Source organism: Rhineura floridana, unplaced genomic scaffold (genome assembly GCF_030035675.1).
Source record: "Rhineura floridana isolate rRhiFlo1 unplaced genomic scaffold, rRhiFlo1.hap2 scaffold_26, whole genome shotgun sequence".
Lineage (NCBI taxonomy): Eukaryota > Metazoa > Chordata > Lepidosauria > Squamata > Rhineuridae > Rhineura > Rhineura floridana.
Window position 1 is genome coordinate 40,873 of NW_026902507.1, and position 25,071 is coordinate 65,943.

The 25,071-nt window shown below is 43.9% G+C and overlaps 1 long non-coding RNA gene across 1 annotated transcript; it reads right to left on the reverse strand.

Annotated features, from left to right (window-relative positions):
• Positions 1 to 1,247: 1,247 nt before the first annotated feature.
• On the reverse strand, positions 1,248 to 24,370 carry LOC133375359 (uncharacterized). Its single transcript, XR_009760171.1, has 2 exons — positions 24,265 to 24,370; positions 1,248 to 2,113 (listed from the first exon to the last, which is right to left on the reverse strand). It is a non-coding gene; the product is annotated as an uncharacterized LOC133375359 (long non-coding RNA).
• Positions 24,371 to 25,071: the final 701 nt, after the last annotated feature.

The following is a 25,071-nucleotide window of genomic DNA, read 5'->3' on the forward strand; positions in this document are numbered from 1 at the left end:
TGCAGAAGTGCTGGTGCAGCACCTTCCCAGATCTCCTCCTTGGATCCCCTTCTTTGTGAAATTCACCCAATCCACCCACCCTTGGGGTCCAGCTCCTGCTGAGACTTTATGGGGTCTCCGGTTAACAGGGACAGAAAGGATTTTTTCCTCTCCCATGGGGAGGGTTGTTCTTCCTTTCCCTCAGTGAACAGCTAGAACTATCACACATTGCTTATAATTTTTCACAACTTTTGGAAGGGGCGGAAATGGCATTGGACAGGAGAATTAACATCACCTTGGAGGGAAGTTCATAGTATGGGCTTCTCTTGGTGACCCGATCTGAAGCCAACTAACCTCAGTTGATAGCGTGGCTCCAGATGCCTGGAAAGCACCAGACTGGATCCATTTTACTCTTGCCAACTGCCCGGGTTTCCTCAATAGTCATTCTGAGGCAGTTGTCAATCAACAGGCAGGTGGTTTGAGGAGACTTCGACCCTATCTCCACGGCCATGCCAACACCAATTAGTTGTGGTATTTATTAAGGTTGCATCCTGTTTCCACCCACAACTGTCTTTGGTTCCGCTATTTCCCAAACCTGCCCCCCAGAGGGCAGCACAAGGCGGATACCCCACAAACACTTTGGCAACCACAATGCGCCTTGGGACACATGACGTTCCATTTGATGAATCTTATATTCTTTGTGTGGGATCCCTAGGTGCAGAATGTTCCAGATGAAACTGAAAGTGTTTTTAATGTTTTGTGTGTGTTTTAAAAGTTGTGTATTTGTTCTTATTGTTTTTAATTGCTGTAAACTGCCCAGAGAGCCTTAGCTATGGGACTGTATATGAATGCAAGCAAGCAAGCAAGCAATAATGGAACACAATGTCAAAGCACATTCATCCATTGAGGATCAGCTTAGAGAATGCTAGAGGGAATCTCTTGCTAGAAATGGTGATGCCTCAATCCAATTTCAGCAACAATCCTGAGAGGTACCTTGACATTGAGGGGAAATAGTTGGACTAAGCTCAGCTCTGGTCGTAATATCTGAGGAAGGAGAGTTCAACCCAGATGTTTAATCCTTTTGAAAAGGGTGCTGGAATTGAACTTTGAGACCTTACTCAAACAGGGACCAATCACTGAGACTTTACCCTTTTAGTGTTGATAGCTCTATCTTTCCTAAAATCACTTCTATCTTGAGCAATCCTCACCCAACCGGAATCTAAACCTGATTGCCCCGAAGGAGTAAAACATAAGAGGACCACAACAGATCGTTTTGATGCAGATAGATGAGGTTTATTGTAGGGGAAAGAGGAGTGCAGGGAAGCCTTTCCATGTTGAGCAGCTTCAGAAAGGTGAACAATACATTTTGTGCAGAAGAGTGAAATGACAGATGAATGAGGAGTAAAATGAGACAAGGCATAAGTACACAGAGAATGACAGCTTCTCAGGAAAATGGAAGCATCATAAATCTTGCAGACCTGAGGAATATTCAGAGATACATCAAAGAATGAGCAGTGAATTTGGGATCCCTTGAATTTTGGTCAGAATGCCTTCAGGTTGGCTTGAAAGAAAGGAAGCAAAAAACTCCATATCGAAGAGAGTTGGAGGGAAACCTGAGAGGTGCTTTGAGCAGGCAGGTGTAGGTATGAGTGACAGATGTGATGATCCAGTCTGCTCTTGTTTATCTGGATGGAGAGGCTCAACATTTCTGGCACCAAAACCCATACAATCATCACCTGTGAATCTATTTTGTGCAATTCGGGTACCGTTCTGTTCCATTCCTGTGATGATCATGTTCCCATTCAATGAAGGGGTGATCTTGTTCCGGGATTGTAAAGAAATGAGCATGGTTGCATCAGTGGTGGCAAATGAATTTCAGACCAAAGTTGAGGAAAGCTAAAACCTGAGGACCCTCCATATCTCTGCTCCGGTTTGTTGCTCAGGAGAAATGGGGATGTGCCAACTTCCAAAATTGTTATGGGGACTCGACCAGACAGGAGAGGATTCAGGTATGGTCCAGTGGGATAGCGATAATCCTCATGAATTGTAAATTTTAAGGGCACATATATTCTCCCTGATGGGATCACTTCCATCACTCTGATGTTGATAGATGACTTTCCAGTCGAGAAAAAATCTGGGGGAAAAGGGAGTGGAATCATTTAAGCTTGTGAATGTTGACGTGCACTTTAATACTTGTTTGATTTTCATCATTATTATTCAATTTATAACCTGATCTTCCTCCGAGAAGGAGCCCAGGGCAGTAACAAAAACACGAAAAGCACCCTAAAACATATGAAAACAAAACATCTTAAAAAACACATTGAAACAGCTTTAAAAACTAATCAAATCCAATCTTATTTTAAGAAGATACCCAGCTTTAAAAATATTTTGAAAAGCAATTCCAAGACAGACTCAGACTAGGAAGGCATCTATGTAAAAGGCTTGTTGAAAGTGGAAGGTCTTCAGTAGGTGCCGAAAATATAACAGAGACTGCGTCTGTCTAATATTTAAGGGAAGGGAATCCCAAAGGGTCGGTGCCACCACACTAAATGTCTGCTTCCTATGTTATGCTGAACAGACAGCAGCAAGGGCAAGGCAAGATTGCACTGGAGGAGGGAGCTCTTTGGCATTCACTGGATGGGGGTGCGGTGTGGTGGAGAGCAAGGAGGTATATTGGTAAAGCGTTGGAGCCTCTCTTTTCCTTCCTGTGCAAGGGTGTGGTGTGAAGTATCACAGGAGTGGAAACTGGTGACATTTCAGATTGAGACCCACAGGGGTTCTCCTGGATGGAAAATGTAATACTTTTCAAGTCTGTACAACAGTATTCAAAGGGAGTAAGTAGGGGTGGTGAAGGTTGCGGTTGGCAAAGGTCACCAAAAGACGTCACCTTTCACACACCTCCAATGTTGACGGGTGGAGTCTGCTCTCCAGCATGGACTTGTGAGAAGACATCCTCGTCATGCTGGCAGAGATCGCTCCCCCAACTGACCTGTGTAAGGGAAAGTGGGTGGGGGGGGTAGAAACACAGTACCTCCCATTTTAAATGTGGGGGCATCTGAGTCCAGCTGGAGATGCGCTGTTAAAGGTTCAGTCCAACTCGGACATGTGAAAGCCTCACTTGAATCACCCCATTCCTCTTGCAGAGCATGCAGTGCACAGAACTGATGCCCACCTGTCATCATGAATTTCTTGCCCCTGGATTAGGTCATAAACTAAGGATAAAACAAATCCATCACACTGTTCCTGCAACAATCATATTCTTACATTTTCGTTTTCATGTCCTATGGCAAGGGGAGGGGGTGCAGCACATACCTGCCTCACAACACACATGCTCCAATGGTGATTTCTACTGCTCCTCTTTCCATTCATCTAGGGCATGCCTGCTAACTCACTTCTCTTCCTCTGATTTTCTTGCTTCCCTCCACCTACCCTTTGGCCAGTTCCCTCCCCTCCAGCGCCTGCTCTGGAAACCCCCATTCTCTGGAATCCGAGTCAGAAATGACTTTTTGCAGAACCATTGGCTGTGTGTTCATCACCTGTGGCTAATAATGTGAATCCCATCAGGTGTTCATTGTAGCTGCAAGAACACGGTGACTAAGTTTCCCTACATTAAATTCAATGGGGCTTACTGCATGGTTGAATGGGTTTCAGATTGCATCTTGAGGCAGTGTAAAAAGCCTCCTGCTTAATATTGGAAGGTGAGGGAGATATCAAATGGCTAAATTGTGTCAGCAAATGCTAATCCCTAAAGGGCAGGAAGGCAGGGGTCTCAAAGCATGTCTTGCTTTTACAGAGAGATTAGGGCTGCCTCTCCGTGATGGGTTCCTTTCAAAATGCCTCCTGTATTTTTGGTTGACTCCGTGATGGAAATATGTATATATATATAAATATATATATGCAGTGATCCTCAGTGGTCTGAGCTGCGTGTGTGCCAGTATGTGTTTTTATGTAAATAGCAGGCTTTTACCCTGCATTTCGACCACTGAGATATGACTTAGCACATTGAAAAAGCTACGTTATAGAAATGCATAGTAGATAGGAAAAGTATACCTAGTTCTAACTAACTAACTAAATTGGAGGTGCAATGCCCAGACTTGGGTATTGCCCTCATGGCTCAGGAGAGAGAGCAAAGTCAAAGTTGTCTCCTCTCTCCTCGAACAGAAGAAGAAGAAGAAGACAAAGGAAGGAGGGGCAGGTCAGCTTCCCTGAGTATATCAGTTTAGAATGGAAGGAAGTTCGGTAGAGAAGAGCACAGGTAAAGGTAGGCAAACCTAGTCAGCTGCAGGACCCTAACTCTCTCTCCCTTCTAGAATACAAACAAAAGAACCCAAACAGGAGTTGCTCTTGCCCCACATCCAGCAACTCCTTTATTTTGTAGAGCAGAAACAGCCTCCTAATACACCACTCTTTTACCATCAAAGATTTTCCTTTGCTTGTTGTTTGGAAGATGCAAACTGGAGCGCTCTGTGCCCACATAAAGGAAGCTTCCATATCGCTTGCAGATATTCCTAGATTGACAGTGAAATCCTACCTATGCCTACTCAGAAGCAAACCTCATTGAGCTGAATGGAGCTTGCTCTAGGTAGGGATGCCCATTGCTAACAACGGATTTGATGCCACTGGATCAGGTCACACACCCAGGTAGAATGAAACATATCACACTGTTCCAGTGATCATCATGTTCTTCCATTTTTACGGTGAGCCACACCAAGTCTGTCAGTCGAATCTCAAAATACCCTAGTTTTCTCATTTGCCTCTTCCCAAATTCAATTTCCCAATCTAATATTCCAAACAAATATGATGTAGAGGCACAGAGTGCCTTCACATCCTTTTCTCAGAAAGGATTTATGAAAGACAATTTACCAACAGCAGGAAAAGGTGAGCCCCAAAAATCATGGGACGCCAAAAGACACTGGTGGAAATAACTGAAATGGTGAGAGCATTTATACTATTTCCCGACTTCCATATATTGCATCAGCACTGTTCTTAGAAAACATTTGGATCATTAAGGTATTAAAATCTTAAGAGCACACTGGAAATCCAGCCCAAGACAAGATTGGGACAGGATACAGCATCAACCTGTCTGCTGTAATTAACAACCTAATTGATAGTATTTTAATAGGAAAATGTGACATTCTTTTCTTTGATTATATCCCATTGCTGGTGTACCATTTCAAGATGCTGAATGACACTCCAAAACACTTTAGCTATATAGTTTCATTAAAAATAAATGTGCCTGTAGGAAGTCCTTAAAATGCCAACTCAGGATGTCGATATCAGGACGTTGCCAGGAGGCTGTTGCTATCCTTAACCGAGAGGGAGAGTGGCACTGTGCCATCACTGAACTTCCACCACATCTGAATCTCTCAGTTAGCAGCAGTGGCTCCATGTAGGAAGCCAAGTGAGCAATGGCACGTCACTCTGTCCCACCAAGTGGAGTTAAGTCTTCCCCATCCAATGGAGACCTCCCACAAATCTTTGCAGAGATGGAGGTGTACTCCTGGAAATTTAGTAGTACTGTGTCGTACAGAGAGATGCAAAAATCTGTCAGTTATGTTTCCCTCCATTTCTCATTTTTCCAGTCTTAAATTCACTTCTCCAGGTTTCAACAGTAACAAAAATTCCCAAACATTTTCCTGTGAATTTCTCCAGTTGACACTAATGTACACAATTTTGCAAGAGATTCCCTTCGCACAATGCATATTTGCATGTTATTTTCTTGCATGTATTCATTTTGATGACAGTTTCCCTTCACATAATTGGTATTCGTAAAACACTGGTTGGTTAGACTGCATAGAAAAGAACACAGAGAAGTGGGGATTTTGAAATATGGCCGTGTTTCAGTTCTCATATCATTTTGGAAAATGTGAATTTGATAAATTCAGCATTAAAGGTGAATTGAGTTGAGTTTCTCAGCCATTCCTAGTCAGAGCTTGGAAAAGTTGCTGGCCGGGGCTGATGGGAGTTGTAGTTCAAAAAAGTAACTTTTCCAAGCTCTGTCCCTAGTCCTGTTCACTTTCCCTTCCCTTTGTCTCTGCTCGAAACATTTTGGATCACAAGGACTCTAAAAACTAAGGAAGAGAAGGCTTCCAATTTCCCCCCTTTTCCCCCTTACGCTAATTGGCAAGTTACAGGAACCCTGTGCCATCATGCATCTAGCATGACTTCTTCAATAATCTCCTGTATGTCCCCACCTTCCTTCCAATACCGGAGGGAACTGGTGAATACCAACAGGTGAGATTGATATATCCAAAATCCATCATTGTAAGAGAAATGGACAAATAAAACCATCATCATCAACAACAACAACAACAAAACAACCTAGATCAGATTGAAAATCAAGGTACCATTGAAGATCTTGTTCTAACGGCATCTGCTAAAAATCTTGCAGATATTTCCGGCACCTTCTGGTCTTGGTCTGCACAAGTAAAACCACATCAAAGTTAGTTGAAGGCCCTGGGAAGGATAATGTTACGGCACGTGCTCTTGGGAGCCTGAGTGTGTGAACGTGCCACCCACATGGCCCATGAAACACACCTCCTTGAGAGGAGGGGGATCTTTTGCTAGGGATAAAAACAAGCAGGTTGCCCTGAAAAGTGACTGAATGGTGCATATATAACCCCCAAATGCAGGTCCACACCAGAGTAAAGCAAAGCTTTCTTTTATTGAGAAAAAGAGAAGGATAGCATTACAAAGTTACTTTTGTGAGTGGCAGCATTAATCATTAATATCCTAACCCATTCATAACTTTAAACTAAACAGATCAAAGAACCCTATTACTATAAAGAGTGACAGGTAGGAGAGATCAGGGCCGGCTCCAGGCATGCGGGGGCCCTTGTGCATCAGCTTGTCGTGAGCACCGGTGGGTGGGTGGGTGTGCGCACGCACACACACCCTGTGCCCCCTACCTGTCTAGTCTTTACCATTGCCCTTAATGAAGATGGCGGCCCTGGTTTCCCTACGGGGAATGAAGCCTCCACCACCATCTTTGTTGACGGCACACATGCGTGCTATGCGCACAGATCTCTCCCATCGATTAAGAAGGCGGCAGCGGCTTCAGTACCTTAGGGAAGCTGTGGCCACCATCTTCATTAAGGGCAATGCTAAAAAGCCGGCTGACAGGTAAGGGGGGGCATAGGGGGGCGTGGATCGCGGAAGGGGAGCAGAGAGCCCCTCAAGGACTGCTCAGGGGCTCCTGTAGATCCAGGGCCCTCGGGCCAGTGCCCAACCTGGCCGCTCTTTAGAACCCGCCCTGGGAGAGAAGACCTATCCTAGACCCGGAATGGGCAGATGAATGCAGCTGGAGAGAGGTATAAGACCTCTGAACCAAAACCATGAAAAAATCTCTTATTCTCAAGGTTTGCACCGAGACCCTGACTCTCTCCTCGGATCTCTCCCTGCAGTCCTGCCTTGAGAGTGTTGTTTTAGAGTGTGGCTATACGTGTCGGAGCGCAGACCACCATTGCCCCCCCTTCTCCTCTCCTTCTCAGCTTCTTTTCCTAGATTCAAGCCTCCGTCTTAAAAATACTTTTTCTCTCTTCCCCTCCTGCCATGGAGGGGTCTGAGCATCTGGTGAGTTTGTGGTGTGTGTGTGTGTGTGTATGTCTCTTGCTGACCCTGAAAAACTTAGGCTACTTTCTTTGGACAATAGGACTATTCTACTGTGCTGGAGGGAACTCTGCCAAGGAGAACATTTATCCAGTCGCTCTTAGTTAATTTTTGTTTCTTAACGCTCCCTTGTTGTTCTTTGCACAACACCTCTGGAACACATAACCACCCATACCATTCTGTGTGTGTGAGAGAGAGAGAGAGAGAGAGAGAGTGGGGGTGGGAGTTATAGTTCCCGACCTTGAACCTCCTGGGTTCCACTTGAACCAAAATGGAGTTAGGCTATCAAAAGTAACAATAACAGTGGAGTAATCAGCTCACTTCTCAAATCTCTAAGGAAAGGACAGAATACCATTACATGGGCTACTGTTCCAACACTACCAACTCTACATGGGCATACACCATTTTACAGTGGAATTCTTCTACAACGCCCTTTTAATATGACTGATGATAATCTGTTCAATCTTGCTCTAGGAAAAGCTCTTTTACATTTAATTGATTCATTAATTTTGTAAATACGGTCCCAGTGAATTCAGATGACTAAGCGGAAAACTGTTACACTATGGGCAGAAATTTCTTATAGCAGCCAAATTGCTTTGTTGTTCAATGTCATAGAGGTGCTCTTTTATGAGAACTCTTGCTTTGTTAGCCCCTAAGATTGCTGCGGTGTTAAACCATAAGAGCAAAGCCTTAAGGAGATGCCAAGTATGTCTGCACTCTGCAGAGACATGGACCCGGACAAGGCTGAGTTGGCAAACACCACACCCTCCACGTGAAACTTTGCAGTCATCCAGCAGTTGTTATGGCTCTGAAGCAGCAAGGACAACATGAATGATGCTCAAAAGTCATTGATGAGAACGCCGAGACTCCCAAAATGAAATAGAAGACAAAAGGTACTTATCTCTTAGATCAAAATGAAAGGGAATGTTCTTGGAACCCAATCTATGGGACTCCCAGCGACCTGGGCTGTGATTGCAGAGATGCTAATTAGTATGAACTAAGCTGGATGCATGCAAAGTTTGCTCTTTGGGAGGGTGGATCAAGCTGCCGAAGGTCTGAAAGAAAACATATCAAAATCTCTGCCCCAGAAGATCTTCTTAACACTGTTATTCACCAACTCTTGTCTCCAGAATCTCTGAGAGACGACCATGTCTGCACTTTTCACCCTCTCCTGGAGGAACTGCTAGAAACTTTTCCTCTTTTTTTAAAAAAAAAAATAAATACATGAATAAATATTCCTTCCATGAAAACCATGGATCTAGTTGAAATTTGTCGTGCTTAATCCACTCTGGTCAGAAAGTGGCAAACAGAAGCTCTAAAAACAGTTTAGAATATCATACAAACAGAAGTAAAACACTGATATGTTACCAAAATGCAGAGAATGTCCCCTTGTCATCCCTTCATAGAGCTCTGAATATTCTTCAGGCCTGCAAAAGTGATGATGCTTCCAGTTTCCAGGCAAGGACTGACTTGCTTGCATATCTTTGCAAAAATTTATAATGGTGGAAGACCATTCACATGAGCTACCCTTGACCCTGGGATGCAACCCTAACCACAAGTGAGAATCATGTCATGGCTTGTTAATCCACTCATCCAGTAGTGTAGTGGCAAATTCGGAACGGCCGGGTCCCTGCATGATAGTCACAGCCACACCCCTCCCTCTGCCCCTTTTTTGCTGCTGGGTTGAGAATGAGATCCTTGTTCATGCCTTCTCCCACATCAACAAACGCTGTAGGAGCCAATCAGCATGAAAGGAGAGAGTGTTAGCTACTGAAGAAAGTCTTCAGAGAATTGGTGACATTCAAGTGGTGGACATCTTAGAAGGGCTGGTGTGAGACTGAATCAACTTACTTGGGTGTGAGTTCATTTGTAACAGCTAAAGAAATTGGTTAGGAAGGTTAATGCTGACATCTAATCAGACTCCCATGTGAAAATTTGTTTTTAATTGTGCATTGACACACCAGAATAGAAGGGAATTAGGGTGTGAAATCTGGAATAGGACACCGATGCACAATTCAACTTTCTATAAAAATAAATGGGAAAGTACAGAAATTATTTTTGGAGGGGAAGCATCTTAAAATTATTTATTTGAGGGTTTTTTTCAGAAAAACACCACAATATAACAATATTGGAAAGGTGTTGCTTGAAATAATTGAAAGGAGACACAAGAATGACCATGGGAACATAGGATTTATAGTCTCATATATGACCACGGGAATATATTATTAAGAACATGGATTCTGATGTACAGAAAAAATATGGACTACCTATGTAATGAGAAATTTCTATCAGAAATCAGGATTAAGCTAGGACTGGGGAGGGCTGCTATGAGAGAACTAGAAAAGGTCCTGATATGCAAAGATGTATCACTGAACAAGTCAGGATTATTTAGACCATGTCATTCCCAATTTTTATGTATGGATGTGAGAGTTGGACTGTGAAAAAAGCAGATAAGAAAAAATTCAACCCATTTGAAATGTGGTGTTGGAGGAGAGCTTTGTGCATATTATGGACTGCAAAAAAGATAAAGAATTGGGTGTTAGAACTAATTAAACCTGTGCTATCACTAGAAGCTAAAATGATGCAACTGAGGTTATCATACTTTGGACACATAATGAGAAGACGTGATTCACTAGGAAAGACAGTAATGGTGGGAAAAACAGAAGGGAGTAGAAAGAGGAAGGCCAAACAAGAGATGGATGGATTCCATGAAGGGATCATAGTATAACATCCTGCCTTGAGTTTCTGAAAGAGCAATCTCAGCACCATCACTGCACATAAATAGTTATACTCACCCAATATTAACACAAACTCAGTATTTTGCATACAAACATTCTGTATGCATTTGTCAATGGTTCTTGTCACCAAATGTGGAAAATTCCAGTTCATCTTCAATGGTCTCAAATGCAGAACAGCTGAAATTATCCTCTAGTTTCAATAACCTGCATATTTGAAAGTCACCACCATCCTATTCCAAAGGGTTCATCAAACCTGTTCATTATTTCTCAAGAAATTATTATTGTTAAATTTTCTACCTCTGCCTTCCAGAGAGAGCCGAGGAAAGCAAACAATAGACAGAACACACACAAAAAACACTGAAAACATCTCAAAAACAATATATAATAAAATCATATTAAAATATATTTTAAAAAAGAAGTAACTATCTATAAAAACAATTTTAAAAGCATTTCCAACACAGACACAGACTGGGATAAGGTCTCTACTTAAAAGGCTTGTTGAAAGAGGAAGATCTTCAGTAGGCACTGAAAAGACAACAGAGATGGAGTCTGTATAATATTTAAGGGGAGGGAATTCCAAAGCGTCGGTGCCACTACACTCAAGGTCCACTTCCTATATTGTGCAGAGTGGACCTTTGGATAACTTGGTGTCTGCAGGAGGCCCTCACCTGCAGAGCGCAGTGATCAACAGGATATGTAAGGGGTAAGATGACCTTTCAAGTAACCTTGTCCCAAGTTGTGTAGGGCTCCGTACACCGAAACCAGCACCTTGCTTTTAATTTCTTCATGTATCCTGGCAACTACAGCATCAAAACCATTGAACCCTTGACCCATGAATCTTTGAACTGGGTTTGAAATATTTTCAATTTCATTTGCACATGACCTTCCTGTCCTCTAAGAGTCAGCAGAATAATATGCATGTCTCTTCAAAAGTGATTCCCACAGAGTTCAGTGGGAACGACACACATCTATATATACGAAGCCACCTCTCAGCAATCCTGGGTTTCTTCCTTGTCACTGCAAACGCTGTATCACCTGTATGTCCCTCAGGGAGACAGCTACCTTCAAAAGCAATAGGACAAGCAGAACATGTTACATCAAGCCCAAGGTCACCCTGAGCTAGGAGCCAAATCCTAAAAGAACCTATATCTTAGGAGACAGATCCTAGGAGAAGGAAGCCTATAGAAAGCTAGTTTTCAACACCACCCTAGCAGGAAAGCTTCAGGGGACACTGTAAACAAGGCTAAATTCCAGTCGGAGAGAAGGGGGAAAAGGAAACTCCACCGACACATACAGGGAGAGAGTCAGCTCAGTCCTTGCTAAAAAGGGCAGCTTCAGCCTTCCTGAAACACAACCACAAGCTCTGTTTCCCTAGGTTAAATAAAGGTCAGGCTGTTCTAGGTGGGAAAACAACAAACAAAAAAGACTTGCCTGGAAGGTGCAGCCCCTTGCTTAGATTAAAAGCAACCAAAAGCTTAAACAGCCCTGCCCCTTGCTCAGGAAGGAAGCCTGCCTTCCTGCCTTCAAAGGAAGGAAGTCTGAGATAATCCTAAAGAGGTAAGCCCCAGCTGATAGTTGAGCCATCAGCCTCAAGTAACACATCATTGGCTGGCAGCAGTAGCTGGGAGGAACCAGCCACACATATAAAGTCAGAGCACCCTAGCGAGGGAGCCTGCTCCACGAGCTAGAGGGAGCCCCAGCTGATGAAGCATCAAGGCCCCAGCTGACAAAGCGTCAAGGCGAGTTAAGCAGCAGAGCGAAAAGAGGGTAAGTAGCTCCCATTTATTCCATTATTTAATTGAAGTAAAACAGCTCAGAGCAATAAGTAATAAGGGCAGCCCAAGGTCACCCTGAGCTAGGAGCCAAATCCTGAAAGAACCTATATCTTAGGAGACAGATCCTAGGAGAAGGAAGCCTATAGAAAGCTAGTTTTCAACACCACCCTAGCAGGAAAGCTTCAGGAGACACTGTAAACAAGGCTAAATTCCAGTCGGAGAGAAGGGGGAAAAGGAAACTCCACCGACACATACAGGGAGAGAGTCAGCTCAGTCCTTGCTAAAGCATCAAGGCCCCAGCTGACAAAGCGTCAAGGCGAGTTAAGCAGCAGAGCGAGTTCGGCAGCAGGGCGAGGAGGCCAGGGCCCCCCACTGTGCCCGTCTGTTCCCTGACCTCAACTAAACCGCAGTCTCCAACCCATTGACGTAATAAACCTTAAACAAAACTATGCAGGTAAGAAGCCAACAGGGGTGTGGGGGCTTTCCAGTGTTTTGCACCGCCTGCAGCATGTACGACTATCTGCCTGTTGGACAGAAGTCGTGGGTGTGCTCTCGGTGCAATGAGCTCCTGGCTCTCCGGGAACGACTTCATTTCCTTGAGGCCAAGGTGGCGGACCTGGAAAAGCTGAGAGAGGCAGAGAGGTGTGTGGAGGAGGCCTTCAGGGACGTTATAGCTGTGTCCCACTCCAACGATGATAGCTCTCCTGCTATCATGGACAACGATGGTCTCGGGGAAGGAGAGCATCCAGCTGAGGAAGAGGGAAACGATCCCTTAGAAGGGACCCATTCCTTGGGGGATGAGCAGCTATCCTCTTGTGCCGAGGATATATCTCCAGGGGGTGGAGGGATCCTTGTAGTGGGTGATTCGACCATTAGGAACATAGACAGTGGGGTGTGTGATGGGCGTGTAGACCGCAAGGTGTTTTGCCTGCCTGGTGCGAAGGTTGCGGATATCGCCCGTCGTTTAGATAGTTTGGTACACAGTGCTGGGAAGGAGTCAGTGGTCGTGGTGCACGTTGGCACCAACGACATGGGGAAATGCAGCCGTGAGGTCCTGGAAGCAAAATTTAGGTTGCTAGGTAGGATGCTGAAAGCCAGGACCTCCAAGGTGGCTTTCTCTGAAATGCTACCAGTTCCACGCACAGGACCAGCCAGACAGGCCCAGCTTCGCAGTCTCAATGCGTGGATGAGACGATGGTGTCGGGTGGAAGGGTTCGGATTTGTTAGGCACTGGGGAACATTTTGGGACAAGCCGGGCCTGTACAAAAGGGACGGGCTCCACTTGAACCAGAATGGAACCAAACTGCTGGCACTTAAAATTAAAAGGTAGCAGAGCAGCTTTTAAACTAACTGAGGGGGGAAACCCGACAGGAGCTGAGAAAGGTCCGGTTTGGAATAAACCTCCCCCCTGGGATAAAGACCAAAGAAATGATGAAATTTTAAAAGGGGTAGGCCTAGAAGTAGGCATTGTGAGAGCAGGGGCACAAGATATAAATTCAGAAGAGCAAAATTACCACAGGCCTAACCACAAGTGCCAAAGACACTTGAAGAGAGACACTGCTTACAAGTGCCTGTACGCTAATGCTAGGAGCCTCCGAACCAAGATGGGAGAACTGGAGTGCTTGGTCTTAGAGAAGAGCATTGATATAGTGAGCATAACCGAGACCTGGTGGAATGGAGAAAACCAGTGGGATACGGTTATCCCTGGATATAAACTATATCGGAAGGACAGGGAAGGACGTATTGGTGGCGGAGTCGCTCTATACGTGAAAGAAGGCATTGAATCCAGCAAGCTCGAAACCCCAAAAGAGGCAGACTCCTCCACAGAATCGTTGTGGGTGGTGATACCGTGCCCCAGGAGGGACTTAATACTGGGAACGATCTATCGTCCCCCTGATCAAAATGCTCAGGGAGACCTTGAGATGAGATATGAAATTGAGGAAGCATCCAAACTAGGAAATGTGGTAGTAATGGGTGACTTCAACTACCCGGACATAGACTGGCTGCATATGTGTTCCAGTCATGACAAAGAAGCAAAGTTTCTAGATATTCTAAATGACTATTCCCTAGATCAGTTGGTCATGGAACCGACCAGAGGGACGGCAACCCTGGACTTAATCCTCAGTGGGACCGGGACCTGGTGCGAGATGTAAGTGTTGTTGAACCGATTGGGAGCAGTGACCACAGTGCTATTAAATTAAACATACATGTAACTGGCCAATTGCCAAGAAAATCCAACACGGTCACATTTGACTTCAAAAGAGGAAACTTCACAAAAATGAGGGGATTGGTAAAAAGAAAGCTGAAAAACAAAGTCCAGAGGGTCACATCACTCGAAAATGCTTGGAAGTTGTTTAAAAACACTATATTAGAAGCTCAACTGGAGTGCACACTACAGATCAGAAAAGGTACCGCCAGGGCCAAGGAGATGCCAGCATGGTTAACGAGCAAAGTCAAGGAAGCTCTTAGAGGCAAAAAGTCTTCCTTCAGAAAATGGAAGTCTTGTCCGAATGAAGAAAATAAAAAAGAACATAAACTCTGGCAAAAGAAATGCAAGAAGACAATAAGGGATGCTAAAAAAGATTTTGAGGAGCACATTGCTAAGAACATAAAAACCAACAACAAAAAATTCTATAAATACATTCAAAGCAGGAGACCATCTAGGGAGACAATTGGACCCTTGGATGATAAGGGAGTCAAAGGTGTACTAAAGAACGATAAGGAGATTGCAGAGAAGCTAAATGAATTCTTTGCATCTGTCTTCACAGTGGAAGATATAGGGCAGATCCCTGAACCTGAACTAACATTTGCAGGAAGGGATTCTGAGGAACTGAGACAAATAGTGGTAACGAGAGAGGAAGTTCTAGGCTTAATGGACAATATAAAAACTGACAAATCACCGGGCCCAGATGGCATCCACCCGAGAGTTCTCAAAGAACTCAAAGGTGAAATTGCTGATCTGCTAACTAAAATATGTAACTTGTCCCTTGGGTCCTCCTCCGTGCCTGAGGACTGGAAAGTGGCAAATGTAACGCCAATCTTCAAAAAGGGATCCAGAGGGGATCCCGGAAATTACAGGCCAGTTAGCTTAACTTCTGTCCCTGGAAAACTGGTAGAAAGTATAATTCAAGCTAGATTAACTAAGCACATAGAAGAACAAGCCTTGCTGAAGCAGAGCCAGCATGGCTTCTGCAAGGGAAAGTCCTGTCTCAGTAACCTATTAGAATTCTTTGAGAGTGTCAACAAGCATACAGATAGAGGTGATCCAGTGGACATAGTGTACTTAGACTTTCAAAAAGCATTTGACAAGGTACCTCACCAAAGGCTTCTGAGGAAGCTTAGCAGTCATGGAATAAGAGGAGAGGTCCTCTTGTGGATAAGGAATTGGTTAAGAAGCAGAAAGCAGAGAGTAGGAATCAACGGACAATTCTCCCAATGGAGGGCTGTAGAAAGTGGAGTCCCTCAAGGATCGGTATTGGGACCTGTACTTTTCAACTTGTTCATTAATGACCTAGAATTAGGAGTGAGCAGTGAAGTGGCCAAGTTTGCTGACGACACTAAATTGTTCAGGGTTGTTAAAACAAAAAGGGATTGCGAAGAGCTCCAAAAAGACCTCTCCAAACTGAGTGAATGGGCGGAAAAATGGCAAATGCAATTCAATATAAACAAGTGTAAAATTATGCATATTGGAGCAAAAAATCTGAATTTCACATATACGCTCATGGGGTCTGAACTGGCGGTGACCGACCAGGAGAGAGACCTCGGGGTTGTAGTGGACAGCACGATGAAAATGTCGACCCAGTGTGCGGCAGCTGTGAAAAAGGCAAATTCCATGCTAGCGATAATTAGGAAAGGTATTGAAAATAAAACAGCCGATATTATAATGCCGTTGTATAAATCTATGGTGCGGCCGCATTTGGAATACTGTGTACAGTTCTGGTCGCCTCATCTCAAAAAGGATATTATAGAGTTGGAAAAGGTTCAGAAGAGGGCAACCAGAATGATCAAGGGGATGGAGCGACTCCCTTACGAGGAAAGGTTGCAGCATTTGGGGCTTTTTAGTTTAGAGAAAAGGCGGGTCAGAGGAGACATGATAGAAGTGTATAAAATTATGCATGGCATTGAGAAAGTGGATAGAGAAAAGTTCTTCTCCCTCTCTCATAATACTAGAACTCGTGGACATTCAAAGAAGCTGAATGTTGGAAGATTCAGGACAGACAAAAGGAAGTACTTCTTTACTCAGCGCATAGTTAAACTATGGAATTTGCTCCCACAAGATGCAGTAATGGCCACCAGCTTGGATGGCTTTAAAAGAAGATTAGACAAATTCATGGAGGACAGGGCTATCAATGGCTACTAGCCATGATGGCTGTGCTCTGCCACCCTAGTCAGAGGCAACATGCTTCTGAAAACCAGTTGCCGGAAGCCTCAGGAGGGGAGAATGTTCTTGCACTCAGCTCCTGCTTGCGGGCTTTCCCCAGGCACCTGGTTGGCCACTGTGAGAACAGGGTGCTGGACTAGATGGGCCACTGGCCTGATCCAGCAGGCTCTTCTTATGTTCTTATGTTAAACAGAACGTCACCTGCAGGTCCTGGAATATCCCTGAGTCATCGAATGCAAAAGACCAAGACGTCTTTCCATGAGGATTTTTTCTTAAAAAAATGGAAAATTGCTGCAGAACTGTTGTGAACTAAATGTAAGATTAGAAAAATGAGAAACTCAGAGGACCATCATTGACAGAATCTTCAATCCCTATATATGAAAAATCTCAGAATGTTTCCAGAAAATACTTTCTCAGGTTTTTCCTCCCCTCAGCTCAAGTTTGAACATCTTAGCTAGCTGAGCATTCCATACCCTGGAACACCATTCCTCTGAATTCTATCATCACATATATGCTGATCATAGTATAAGATCCTGCCTTGGTTTCTGAAAGAGCAATCACAGCACCATCACTGCACATCAAATGTTATACTCTTGTGTTGGGTTAGCGGAACAGACTGGGGATTCTGTTGGTGTACCGCCCACCCCGCTGCCCAACAGTCTCCCTAGCTGAGCTGACGGAGGTGGTCCCGGGTGTACTGTTGAGATCCCCCAGACTGTTGGTAGGCAAGTCTAGCCACCTGGAGGACCCTAACTCTCTCTTCCTTCTGGAATACAAACAAAAGAACCCAAACAGGATTTGCTCTTGCCCCACTTCCAGCAACTCCTTTTTTGTTTGTAGAGCAGAAACAACCTCCTAATACAACACTCTTTTACCTTTGCTTGTTGTTTGGAAGATGCAATCTGGACCGCCTTGTGCCTGCATGAGGGAAGCTTGCATATCCCTTGCAGATATTCCTAGACTGGCAGTGAAATCCTACCTATGCCTACTCAGAAGCAAACCTCATTGAGTTGAATGGAGCTTGATCTAAGTAGGGATGCCCATTGCTAATAATGGACTTGATGCCACTGGATCAGGTCACATGCACAGGTTGAATCAAATGAATCACACTGTTCCAGTGATCAGCATGTTCTTCCGTTTTCTCGGTGGGTCACACCTAATATGTGAGTCGAATCTCAAAATACCCTAGTTTTCTCATTTGCCTCTTCCCAAATTCAGTTTCAAATACCAAAATCCCAAGCAAATATGCTCCAGAGGCACAGAGTACCTTCCCACCCTCTTCTCACAAAGCATTTATGTAAAGACAACTTACCAACAGCAGGAAAAGATGAACCCCAAAAACTGCAGCAAGCCAAAAGACACTGGTGGAAATAGCTGAAATGGTGAGAGCATTTATACTGTTTCCCGACTTCCATATATTGCGTTAGCACTGCTCTGAGAAAACATCCGGATCATTATAATTTTAAGAGCACATTGTAAATCCAGCCCATGACAAGATTGGGACAGGATACAGCATCAACCTGTCTGCTGTAATTAACAACCTAAATTATAGTATTTTAATTGGAAAAAGTGACATTCTTTCCCTTGAAGTTATGCCATTGTTGGTGTACCATTTCAAGATGCTGAATGACACTCTGAAGCACTTTAGATATATAGTTTCATGAAAAGTAAATGTTCATCTAGAAAGACCTTAAAATGCCAACTGTGGATGTCGATATCAGGACGTTGCCAGGAGGCTGTTGCTATCCTTAACCGAGAGGGAGAGTGGCACTGTGCCATCACTGAACTTCCACCACGTCTGAATCTCTCAGTTAGCAGCAGTGGCTCCATGTAGGAAGCCAAGTGAGCAATGGCACGTCACTCTGTCCCACCAAGTGCTACTGGATTTAAGTCTTCCCCATCCAATGGAGACCTCCCACAAATCTTGTGCAGAGATGGAGGTGTACTCCTAGACATTTAGTAGTACTGAATGATATGAAGGAGGGAAATCCCTCTAAATGCTTTACAAAGAATATAAAATATAAACTGAAATCAGAGCTTGGAAGTAACTCGTTATATTTAACGAGTTACTTATAATTCGTTACAATTTTAAGTAACGAGTGGGTAATTCCATTACATTTGGCAAGTAACGGAACGACTAGTAATTTCCCTACTTTTCAGCTGCAACTCTAACGTTTCCACGTTAGGTTGCACGTTACTTGGGGGCGGGAACAAGGGGAAGTCAGCTCCTGGCTGTGATTGGTGAACACAAGACATGTGCCTCGCACTGATTGGACCTCTGCGCAGACTCTCTCTTCCCTCGTGATCTGTGTTAGGATGCACGAGGGAAGAGGTGAATAGGCTGAGAGGACAAAATGGACGCCGGAGGAAAAAGCCAGGGCAAGGACAATGGAGGAGAAGGCAGCAGCAGAATGACGAAGAGCTGTGGAGGTGAGTGACAATGATTTGTGTGTGTGTGTGTGTGTGTGCCCCCCCGCAGCACCTTCTGCCTACTCAGAGCAGAGTAGGAACTTCGGCCTAGAGCTTGGAAAAGTTACTTTTTTGAACTACAACTCCCATCAGCCCTGGGCAACGTGGCCACTGGATTAGGCTGATGGGAGCTGTAGTTCAAAAAAGTAACTTTTCCAAGCTCTACGCTTCCTTCCCCCCTTTTTGAACTCTCCCCCTTGTTCCCATGCATACATGTGTGCTGTATTTATCCAGACAGAGCACTCCTGCCTTTTAAAATGCCGGCTAGCTTTTTATTGTATATTTATTTGAACTCCATCTTTCATTTTATTTGTATTTTTGTCCTGTTTAATCACAAGACTGAATTGTATGTGGGACAAAAACTGTCTCAGTAATAATAATAATAATAATAATAATAATAAAACATCATTAGGCGTATAAGAAATGGCTTAAGGCTGATTTTTTTGTTCTTGGCAGAGATGAGGTGAGAAGTAGGGTCCTTGCAGCTCCTCCTCTCAGTCCCCCAGCTCTCAAACTCATGTTCTGTGAGAAAGAGAGAGATTCCCAGTCCCAGAGAGAGACAACTCCTGTAAACCCCATTGTCATTTGAATTTGGCTAATGAATGCTTTATTCTTTCATCAGAACTTTAGCAGTAGTACTAAAATATTAATAAAAAAGAAAAGGGAAAGAAAAAATACTTTACATACATCATTCAGCTGTATTTGCTAATTATAGATATAGATATAAAAGATAAACGGCATTTTGTCAAAAGTATTTTTGTCTACATTTTATACCTCATCCTTGGTTTTCCAAGCTTGGCATGGAATGCTTCTCATACAGAATTAATTTGAAATGCTGCATATTTATTATCATAATCATCATATTCAAAATAAAAAATATATGTACCACCTTCAAGTTGATTCCAACTTATGGTGACCCTATGAATAGGGTTTTCATGAGGCTGAGAGGCAGTGACTGGCCCAAGGTCACCCAGTGAGCTTCATGGCTATGTGGGGATTTGAACCCTAGTCTCATTTTGTTCTCACAACAACCCTGTGAGATAGTAGGTTAGACTGGTCCAGGCAGGGTTATTCAGTGAGCAAAACTGATGCAAATAGGATCTCTTTTAATTGTGCTATCAACCTGCTTACTTCCACTCTGACTGGGGGATCTTGCAGCATGAGGAAGAGATGGGGGCACATCACAGCTGAAGTTCACCCATATAGGAGCATTATCTCTTGTTTATTACAGAGACGCCTGTTGCAGGTTTTGCTGCTGAGAGCAGCAGTCAGTTAGTGCGGCTACTTGAGTCACAGCTTGTTGATCCTGAGGAGGCAAAACTAGAAAGTGAGGTTCAGAAAGGAGGCCCTGTGCATGAGGAGGAGGAGGGCATGAAGCAGTGCCAGTTGCCCACAGCCACATCTGCAGAACAGCAAGTACCATGGTTTGGCTTTGAGAAAGCTTGTACATTTGTGAGCCAGAGTGGGGAAAATGTTGTGGTACGATGCAATTACTGCCTTCCAAGGATCAAAAATCTGAGATCAGCTGTTTCCTCCTCATCCAATGTGAAGAAACATTTTGAGGTAAGCCTTTGTCATGCTGGTCCTCAAAGAGTGTCCATTGTCTATTTATGTTTAAATTGTGAAGTTCCTCTTCCATTTTTTCTTGGATTCATGCTTTGTTCTTCTTCCTCAGAGGGCACACCCTGAGAAGCTGAGAGCAATTGAAGAAGCAATAAAGGCAAGGAGACGTGGCCTTCCTGAACCAATGCATGACACCCCTCCTCCCAAAATGCTGAAGCAGCAGCAGACAACCCTTGAGAGGTGGGGATCTGGCAGGGAGCCTGTCACCCAGAGCAATCTCGACAGGAGAATCATTGATTTCATTGTAGAGGAGACATTACCACTTCAGACTGTGGACAAACCATCACTCATTAATCTGGTTTGCATTGGACTCCCCAAAGATCTCACCATCATATGTGCCAAGACTCTGAGAGACAGAATTGAGAAGAGAGCATGCCACATGAGAGAAACTCTTGCAAACCGAATGGGTGCTGTGGCATATATAGCAACCACTGCAGATTGTTGGACCAATGGCAAGAAGAGTTACTTTGGGGTAACAGCCCACTGGATCAACCCAACTACCCTGAAACGTGAGGTCGGGGCCTTGGCTTGTAAGCGTCTGAAGGGGCGCCATACATACGATGTCCTTTCAAAAGCACTGCATGATGTACATGTGCAGTACAGGATCCACAACAAAGTTATGTGCACTACTACAGACAATGGCTCCAACTTTGTGAAAGCGTTCAGAGTTTTCATGGCCAAAGAACCAGTGGAAGCTGCAGGCACCAGTGACGATGATGGTGATAACCAGGAGGAGGAGGAGGCTGAGGTGGAGTTTGTGCCTATCTGTGAGATCCTGGACACAGGACCTGAGGCAGAGGAAGAAGCTGCAGACTCAGGAGAGGATTTTGTTTTACCACCACACCAGAGATGTGCTAGCCACACCCTCAACCTTGTGGCAACACAAGACATAGAGGCCATGCTTTCTGACTCCTCCAAAAGTAGTCTTCTTGGTCCTTTCAAGAAACAGTTTCGTTCCTTGATGGGAAAGTGCAGCAAGTTGTGGTCCAAGCAGAACCAGTCAGCCCAGATTGCTGAGTATATCCATGCGCAATGTGGTGTGTATCTGAAGGTACCGAATAAGACCAGGTGGAATTCCACCTTTGATGTGTTGAAGCAACTACATGAGCTCCTGTCAACTGTGCCACTAAAAATGCATGCCATAATGGACCGCTGCTCCTTGTCCAGGATCACAGCTGCTGAGATTGAAGTGGTACAGGAATACACAGAGATTATGGAGCCACTAGCCCAGTCCCTAGATATCCTGCAACGGGAGAACGGCATGTTCATGGGGTATTTGCTACCAACGCTCTGCAATCTGGACCACAAGTTAGAAGGACTGGAAAACAAACCTGAGAGGTACACATACTGTTTTCAGCTGCTGAGAGGTGTGCGCGAAGCCCTAAGAAAGCGGTTTGCAGCTATCTGGGAGGACAAGAGGCTTCTTCTGGCAGCCTGCCTACACCCTCGCTTCAAACTAGATTGGCTGGAATCGTGTCAGGCCACCACCCATACCAACAAGTAAAAACATTAGGGAAGCCCTTTGGGTGGATTACTCCAAGGGAAATGTTGTCTCAAGGGAGGCATCAGAGGGCTTAAGGTGGCAGGCAGGGGCTGGTCCTTTTCTTCCTGGGGCTCCTCATCACAACCTTGGGTTGCTGCAGGTAATCCTTAAGGGTCTGCTGTGCTGCCCCATGAGTGTGGTGACTTGGTCACCTTCCTACCTTCCATGTCATCATCCACAGGCTCAGGCTGGACCCTGAACCAGGGGACATGACAAGCATCAGGAAATGAAGAGCAGATGATGGTTTCCTAACATATATGTGTTAACATATCCTCTCTCTTTCTTAGATACACAATGGAAGCCTTGCTGAAAGCTGAAATAAAGATGGGTGTACTTAATGAGGACAGTGATCAGTCTTCAGATAAAGACCAGGAAGGAGATGACTTAGAAGATGATTTCTTTAACTTTCTGCAAGAAGTCAGCAGTGCACACTGCTGAGGAGGAACTGGTGAGGTACCTGAGGTCTCCCAGCAGGGAAGTGTCATCACTCCATGGCTTTCCACGTGTGCTGCGGTGTTTTTTGCAGCACAATACAGGCATGCCTTCAAGCGCCGCAGTAGAACGCCTGTTCAGTACTGGTGGCAACGTAATGACTGTAAAAAGACATTCCTTGTCTGACATGCTCTTTGAGCATCTTGTTCTTTTGAGACATAACAGAAACATATTATAAAAGCATTTCAAGTGTAAAATTTGATTTCAAGAGTTGGGGTATCTCCATTGCTTGGGGGGATGTGAGATTCTGTTATGCCATTATGTTAATCTTATGGATAATTTTTTTAATTCTACTACCCCCTGTGTGTGTGTTTATTTTTAATATTGTTTTAGGCTTCTTAGATGTGCAGCAGCCAAGGCCAGCACCTTGTAGGAGTTTTTTTAAAAAAGTAACTGAAATGTAATTGTAGTGATTACTTTTGAGAAAAAGTAAAGTAATCAGTTACTTTCAGAGCAATTGTAATTGTAACGGCAATTACTACTTTTTGGGGCCAAGTAATTGTAACTGTAATTTATTACTTTTTAGAAGTAATCTTCCAAGCTCTGACTGAAATTCTCAATCAAAGTCAACATTTTTGAATGTATAGTGTGCTAGAGTTTCACATTATTAAAACAAGACAGTGCCTTAGCCCTCCCCCGCACTCTCCTACCACCTTTTGCCCTCATGCCCCACTTTTTTTGAGGGGAAGGGATGTTTACAACATTTTCATTTCTGACGCTCAGTCGTTTGGCATGTTTTCCAGTGTTAGTGTTCCTTTGCTCAGATAAGTGTTCAGTTTTGGTCCTCTGAAAATGGTTCTGTTAGGGGAAAGTGCGCAAATAAATAAATATATGAGTCAAAATTACATATGAGTTCCTGCTGGGAGGAAGGGCGGAATATCAACCAAATAATAAATAAATAAATAAATAAATAAATTAAAATGTGCTCATTAGGAGAAATTTGCACTAATATACAGGAGAATTTCCATGAGGACTATTTTTTTAAAAAAATAGAAAATTGCTGCAAAAATGTTGAGAACTAAATGTAAGGTTGGAAAAATGAGAAACTCAGAGGACCAAAACTGACAGCATTTTCAATCCCTCTATATGAAAAATCTCAGAATGTTTCCAGAAAACGGCTTCTCAGAATGATTGCCTCAGCTCAAGTTTGAACATCTTTGTGCACTGGCTGAGCATCCATACCCTAGAACATCACTCCTCTGAATTCCACCACCACCTACATGCAGATCATGGTATAAGGGCCTGCCTTAGGTTTCTGAAAGAGCAACCACACCACCACCACTGCACATACAATGTTATACTCGCCCTATGTTAACAGAAACTCTGTATTTTGCATGCGGACAATCAGTTTGCATTCGTCCATGACTTTTGTCAGCGAATGGGGAGAATTCCAGTTCATCTAAATGGTCTCAAGTCACCTGGTCCCAAGCTGTGTAGGGCTTTGCACACCAACACCAGCACCTTGTTTGTTATTCCTTCATGTATCCTGGCAACTACAACATCAAAACCATTGAATCCTTGACCTGTGAATCTTTCAAATATTTTCAATTTCATTTGCAGATGACTTTCCTGTCCTCTAAGAATCAGCAGAATAATAGGCATCTCTCTACAAAAGAGATTCCCACGGTGGGAATGTGTATATATACATACACTTACCTAGAGTAGGAAGAGCAGATATTCCGGAGACAAGAGTTGGTGAATGACACTGTTAAGAAGACCTTCTGTGGCAGTGACTTTTATATGTTTTCTTTCAGACCTTCGACAGCTTGATCCACCCTCCGAAAGTGCAAACTTTGCACGCATCCAGCTTAGATCATACTAATTAGCGTCTCTGGAACCACAGCCCAGGCCGCTGGGAGTCCCATAGATTGGGCTCCAAGAACATTCCCTTTGATTTTGATCTAAGAGATAAGTACCTTTTGTGTTCTATTTCATTTTGGGCGGCGTTCTCGTCAATTACTTTTGAGCATCATTCATGTTGTCCTTGCTGCTTCAGAGCCATAACAACTGCTGGATGACCGCAAAGTTTCACGTGGAGGGTGTGGCGTTTGCCAACTCAGCCCTTTCCTGGTCCATGTTTCTGCAGAGTGCAGATATACTTGGCATCTCCTTAAGGCACTCCTCGTATGGTTTATCACCACAGCAATCTAAGGGGCTAACAAAGCAAGAGTTCTAATTAAACTGCGCCTCTATGACATTGAACAACAAAGCAATTTGGCTGCTATAAGAAAATTCTGCCCATAGTGTAACAGTTTTCTGCTCAGTCATCTGAATTCACTGGCACCCTATTTACAAAATCTAATAATTCTTAAATATAGAAGAGCTTTTCCTAGAGCAAGATTGAATATACTACCGTCAGCCATAGTAAAAGGGCATTTTAAAAGAATTCCAGTGCAAAATTGTGTATGCCTATGTGGAGATGGTAGTGTTGAAACAGGAGCCCATGCAATGCTATTCTGCTCT